Source organism: Polyodon spathula, chromosome 18, assembly GCF_017654505.1.
Source record: "Polyodon spathula isolate WHYD16114869_AA chromosome 18, ASM1765450v1, whole genome shotgun sequence".
Classification (NCBI taxonomy): domain Eukaryota; kingdom Metazoa; phylum Chordata; class Actinopteri; order Acipenseriformes; family Polyodontidae; genus Polyodon; species Polyodon spathula.
Genome location: NC_054551.1, coordinates 10,928,510 through 10,935,444, shown reverse-complemented (window position 1 = coordinate 10,935,444; position 6,935 = coordinate 10,928,510). Strand labels below are relative to the sequence as shown.

Below are 6,935 nucleotides of genomic sequence, written 5' to 3'. Positions count from 1 at the left end.
GAAGGACTGAAGGGCAATGAAAAAGACATTGTTGATTTTTATTCAGATGGAAAATAACCCAAAACACATTTAACTGAAATTTCTGAAATGCAGATTAAATTACTCAGTGACCCAAAACCTTACCTGGAGCACTGTCTACATATAAAATAGTTCATTTCCTGTCTGTTTATACTCTACCCTGTGTATTCCACATCCTTCTCTATTGTTTTCATGTCCTACCTGTTTAATACCCTAGTCTGTGTAATCCATATCATTCTCTGTTGATTTTTCTGCTTAGATCATTATTTAACAACAGGCTTACTAACTATTCCAGTAAAAACATTTCAAACATTGTTTCTGAAAATACTTTTTAGACGTGATGTGGTTTTGTAAAAAATGACAACTAGGCTGTACAGCTGTAATTTCTGTCCCCACATTTTTGTAAGAGATTACCTATCAACTAATACAGCTGCCACAGTTGCAAAGGGAGGCATTGTAGATGCACACTCCTGGTTGTTACTTCTAAAATCATTTCAGGATATTCAGTTAAGCTTTTTCTCTGAAAAACATGGTTGAAAAAAGACATGAGTGAGTAACCCTGGTAAATAAGGGTCTGAGCAGAAACAGAATAAGGAACACCTTAAACCACTTTCTTTAGGTGTGTGGTAGTATTAGGCTTTCCCAAGCAGAGTTATGCCACTGTGCTCTGCAGAATGAGAGGTAATTTCTTCCACATCTGCTCCCCAGCGATGTGTGTAGCTCTCACATTCAAAGAATCATCAAGGAAAACAAAATATATGGGAAAAGAAACAACTCTAAACTCTACAGTCATAAGAACATATATTTTCCAATGTCATTGTAAGTATTTGTTCAGGTTTCCCTGCTCTTTTTATGAAGGTTGCTATCATTCTGCACCAATATCGAGATTAACATTTTTCTTTATATTGGTCTTTACCTGGCTTGAACTGGCTTTGCCTGGAGAATCCTAACTGCCACCAAACAGATAAATCATTCAAGCAAAGTTCGAAATGCTACCGTTCAACTCTGCTGGCCAACCAACTCTACCTATAGAGAGGTGGGACCAGCCATATTATCACAGATAGAGAAAAATGATAATAACTGAAACATAATAAAAAGACAAGGAAAAGGTCATTTATGGTGTCGTGTGGAGGGTGTCACCTATACACGAGATATGACATACAGTTTGGGTGAGAGGATCGCAAAGCAGGTGTCATTAATTCATTTTCAGTCTCTCCTTTGCACCGATTTTTACCCAGTTTTAATGTATCCACTCCTCGAGCTCAGGCACTAATATAGCACCGCTCCCCCCTCCTCAGTTGGTACACTCCACTCACCCGTGTCTGAGCCATAGTGCAGCGTCCCCTTCCTGTCACTGAGTCCCAGCAGCTGAGCAGGGTGGAGAGAAGCTGCTTCAAGAGCCGCCTCCACGGTACAACCTGAAAAGAAAGAAGAAAAGCAAGAAAGTAATATAGACACATTTTAAATCAAAATGCCAGATTTCAGAAGATTCATATTATTCAGCTTCACTTTGTTTCTCACCTGAAGCCTGTAGGAAGTGGCGCACACACCAATGGTATCAATGGTAGTGATGCTCCCGCACGGAGTCTTGGTGCCTGTGGAGAGATAGGAGGCAGTGCATTATTACAAACTCATTTCAACGTCATAGACTCCCCAATACTGCTAGTCTTTGCAGTCTGAATGTAGCATTTACACTCATTCTCTTCTCCCTCACCATTCACAAGCACCAGATTAACATATTTAATACAATATCTTGAGAATGAGAATGGACTCCCTGACCTGCTACGTAGACATTGAGCCCCTCGATCTCGATGACCTGCTGCCCCAGAGTGTGCCTGCCTGGGGGAAGCCCCATCATGGGGGTGGCATCTGTCACTAGAACCAGACCTGGAGCAGGGCACAGACACAAAGCAGTGGCATCACAGTGCTGAAGGACTAAGAGCAACATTCCATTCAAGCAAGCATTTCAGCTGAAGACTGAAGTGTAAGTTTAATTCCACCATTTCTGAATGTTAAGACTTGTTCATTGCGTGAGTTGTTCTCTAAATTTATTCACTGTGAATTTGTAATTAATATTAACTATGGACCAAACCATGGAAAAGTAAATAAACATTCAGAAAGTGTGTGATTAAACTGATTTATTTTTTAAATTATATTTTACCCATTTTTCAAATTCCCAATTTAAATGTTGCCTCAGTGTTGCAACCCCCTTACTGAGATTTTAAGTTAGTATGGCAAATAAGATCATTACCAAAAAAAAAGCAGCAATTTCTGGCACGTTCCCTTAATTGCTTAAATAAGAATGAACAGTAATAAAGAAATACTTAAACAAACTACAATGAAATATCAAATGCTTTCTTCTAGAACGTTTGTCATTCTAACTTCTTTTAGCATTTCCTATTTCAGCATTATTGCATGTTTATCATTATGGCTGTACTGTAATAACATATTTGTTTAAGCTAGTGTTAGTGAATGTGGGAGAGCTGGTTTGTATGTGTGTGTGTGCTTGCTCTGACCTGTGGGATGGGCGCGGTGGGCTATACGAAGGGCTGCAGTGTTGGTGTGGATACCGTCCGCGATCATGCCATAGTACACAGAGTATCCAGGGGGCATCTGATCACTGGTCAGCAGCCCCACAATCCCGGGGTCCCTGTGGTGGAACTTAGGAGTGGACACTGTCGACACAAACCCAACTCCACACAGCATGAGGTGAACCACAGGTAGACGGTAGATGGCATGCACTCACAGGTAGCATGGTGTTGATGAGGTGTGTGATGAAGGCGGCTCCCTGCTGCACAGCTTCCTCAGCTTCGGACAGGTCGGACACAGAGTGCCCTGGTAGCAAGAGAAGGGACAAGCTGGGTCTCAATCCCTCACCCTACATACTGAGCTTTGAATTCCTGTTCCACAGACTTGGATTAGAATGTGTTTAAAACAAATGTAATGATGTTTTCACTGCTGCTGTTTTGCGAGTTCTACACTGAATAAACCTTTAGAGCAGGGGTGTCAAACTCGTTTCGTTTGGCGGGCCTGATCCAATACCTTGGCGCGCGCCGGGTGACAGTTATAAAAATACAATGGCGAACCCAAAACCCAAAACCTTTGCATGAGCAACACAAATTGTCATGTTGCTGTGATTGCTGTCAATCGCCGACCACGTGGTTGACATAGCAGTGCGTCAGCTGGTTTGAGTAGACGACACCAGTGATACCAGAACAAGGTTCTGTGGTGACAAATGTCATTGTGTCTTTATCCGTGAAGAGAAAGGTATAACAAGAGTGCTGTGTGTTTCAAGAGAAATGGGGAATTTCGTATTTCTTTGAGGGCATGAACGGAAAGCCAATGTGCTTTATTTGTAAGCAACATGTGTCTGTTGTGAAATAATAAAATATTAAAAGACACTACGAAGCAAACCATGGCAAGAAATATGATATATATGCAGGGACGGTATGTGAAGATAAATACTCTGAATTAGCACAGTCACTGAAAAAGCAGCGACTTATGTTTACTAATGCTTGTAGCATAAGTGATGCTGCTGTTAAGGCAAGCCTGCTATCTCACAAAATAGCTGCTTCTTCAAAACCATTTTTTGATGGAGAGTTTTTGAAGAAATGCTGCTGAAATAGTGTCTTGAGAAGCAGCAATCGTTCTCCGTCATGAATATCAACAAATCAAAATGTTATTCTCAACTTAACTCGATACTCAAGATATCCTCAGCCCAGTTATTTGATCCAGATGTTGATATGTTGGTTCAAGCAAAGGTTCCAGGTATCAGGAGCAGCAGTAGCAGTCACTACTTTATCTTCTTTGCCTTTATCTGGGACCTGCTGGGACGAACATGAATTTTTAGGTTTGGATATTAGTTAAAGATTTAGATATTTGTTCGGATATTCGGTTTGAAAACGTTATCAAAGCCATTATATGTAGCACTGTATTAAAGTTATAAAATATTCAAGAATTAAGAAATGCCTTACTTTACCCTTGTGAATTAATTACAAAACAAAGAAAGCAATACAGTAGTTAAATCGTGTGTGTACTTCAAGTAAAAACACTTTTTTAAAAATAATCACTGCCTTGTTGTGTCTTGGCAATAAACAAAGTGGTCATAGACGCATTTTTATAAAGTAATAACATTGGTTTTTAACTTGAACAAACACTTCAAATAAAACACACGTTAAAAAGACGGCATTGTACAATATAAACAATATTTACTCACTTTTTAGGATTGCATCATGAAAGAAAATTAAAACGTTGATATACGAGTTTTGCAATTATGACCTTGTCACAAGGACAGTAGAGTGGTGATGTCAGAACAAGGAAGTAATGCAGAGACGACTGGTGATCTGATGAATGCGCTGCTGTGCGTTTATTTAAACAGAAATAAAAGGTTTGTAACAAAAAACACAGACTACAAAACAGGACATGGCACTTGAGCCAAAATAAATATACAAACAAAACGTACTAACACTAAACAGACAGAGAAACAAGTGGATGAACACTAAACAAGTACTGTGCTGGCACTTCCAGCACGCTATATATATAAATTGTTACATTTATATATATATCGCTCCTTTCTCTCTCTCTCACCTGTTCTCCACTCACGAATACACAACCCCGAGTGAATGAAAACATACTGCTTTTATGCAGCTGTACCGAGACTCGATTGCTAATCAATCGTTCAATTGGAGTCGCGGTACAACTGCACGTGAATCAATCTAGTGAATTTCCCGTGCTCACATATTACATTTTACCTGCACGTGAAGTGCTGGGCAATCCTCGTGCCTAAATACAAATATACATTTTAAACCAACTCGTGTTACACAGACCCATTTATATCCTGTGTACCAATGACTATACACCTACATTAACACACTACATGCAACATACAACACAAATAAATAGCCCAGGGGCAGGGCACTTTGCCACACATATCCCCCTCTTGTGCAAAGCACACCTGGCCTCAACAGCCACCTCCCCCCTTAAAACCCCAGCAGTCCAGGTCAAATTCTTGAGCCGGGAAGGGAGGTCTTCACTCGGCCCATGGCTGAAAATGCTGTCAGCTCCCCTGCCGGTGGTGGCATGGCTGACAGCATGGTGTTCCACTCCCACAGCGGAAAAGCTGCTCTGTCCCATTGCACCCCTGGCAGCGGAAAAACTGCCTGGGGCAATGCTGTCGGCTTCTAGACTGACTCATTTAGCCGGGGCAGTCCTGACAGCAGAAAGGCTGCTGGGGTCTCCAGGCCTCCTCCCCCCTCTTTGTGGCCGGCAGCTCCCTCTTGTGGGGCTCCAGCCACAGTACTTCCTGCTGCAAAAATGCTGCCATGAGAGCAGGTCTTGGCGGGCAACCCCAAGCGATGCCGCACTGGCCTCCCCAGGCGAACCAGGACCCTCAGCAACCCTGGAAAACAAAAATGAAACTGCCTCCCCAAGCAATGCGGAGCCACAAGCAACCCCAGGCGATGGCGAGCAGCTGGCCACCCCGGGTGATGCGGAGCAGGATAAGCTGGGGTGCGGGTTTAGGCACTATTCGGGGCCACTGCCACGGCCGGGCGGTTTCTGCCCTGTGCTTCCCTCAGCAACCTATGCAGGGGCTGCTGAGTACCGCCAGCAGCTGGCCACCCCGGTCCATCGGAGCAGGATAAGCTGGGGGAAGCTGGTTTAGGCACTATTCCCCACTTGTGGGCCGAGGTTTCTTCCCTGTGCTTCCCTCAGCAGTACCAGGGGCTGCTGAGTACCAGCAGCCAGCATCACGTCCTTGTCCATTTTCCTCTAGTGGTAGAGGGGGAAGCTGTAGGCAGTCTCCCTCTTGTGGTGGAGGTGGGAGCAGTAAGCAGTCCTCCCACATTGTTGTCTCCTATCTTCCTTTTCTAAAACCCCAGCAGGTATCCTGTGACTCCCTGGTCACCTCGATCTTTTTGCACTCTTTCTAGAGCAGCAATACCTTTTTTATAGCGATCATTTAAGTCTGGTCTTACAAGTGCATTGTACAGTTTAACATGGCTGTTTTTGTTCAAGCACATTTGCCTTCTTTTCTCTGTGTAAAAAGTGTTCAAACCCCACCCCAGAAGCGTCATGTCTCGCAGTTGTGGAGTACTACCCCGCCGGGATCTCACCCTAGGCAGGGAGATTGTGGAGGAGATTTAAATCAAATGTTCCAATTTTCTATCTTGTCTGGCTCTGCTGCAGGCAGAGGTGTCACTGTACATTTTCTTTTTCATTAGGAGGCAGAGGCAAGCTTTTTACACCGTTGGTTGCTATTTTTTGAGGTTTGATCTATTCTGCTTTTTGGCAGTTAACCACTCCCTAATCATTACATGGATCTCAACTGCTTTCAGTTTGAGAATAAATCTTTCTCTTGCGGGACTTTGTCAAAAGCTTTCTGACATTTTGGAAGTCATATGCTTTGCAATTTTCCATTATCTCCTTCCTTATCAATGATCATTGCATGATATGCCTTTTCTAAAAATCCATTTTGACTTGCCCAGGACCCTGTTACCTGAATTCTTATTATAGTTTCCATAAGTTTTATAATAGAAGTCAGGCTTAAACCTGTAGTTACTGGTTCAGTTTTGTTTCTTTTTTTGAGGCTAATACCCCCTGTGTCAAGAGACTGCTGAGATTAGTTTTAGCGGTTTGTAAATTACTTCTTTTCATTGTGTAGTCTCCTGACGACGGAGGCACTGTGAGGCAGCATGTAGTCTCCTAGTGACAGAGGTGGGAGCAGCATGCAGTCTCCTGGCTCTCCCTCACTTGCAAGGGACTGGCGTGGCTCTTCCTCTGGCTCTGGAGGTTGACTTTCTTTTTGGTCCTTTTTACTGCTCTGTAAAGTGCCTTTTCTCGCTGAACCAGAAGGTATTTTTCCCCTGCTGGGGGAGAAGGGGACAGCAGGCATTATTCCTCTGCTGGTGGAGATTTGG

The 6,935-nt window shown here is 43.1% G+C and overlaps 1 pseudogene; it reads right to left on the bottom strand.

The window, feature by feature from the left end:
• Positions 1 to 670: 670 nt before the first annotated feature.
• On the bottom strand, positions 671 to 6,712 carry LOC121331174 (annotated as a pseudogene).
• Positions 6,713 to 6,935: the final 223 nt, after the last annotated feature.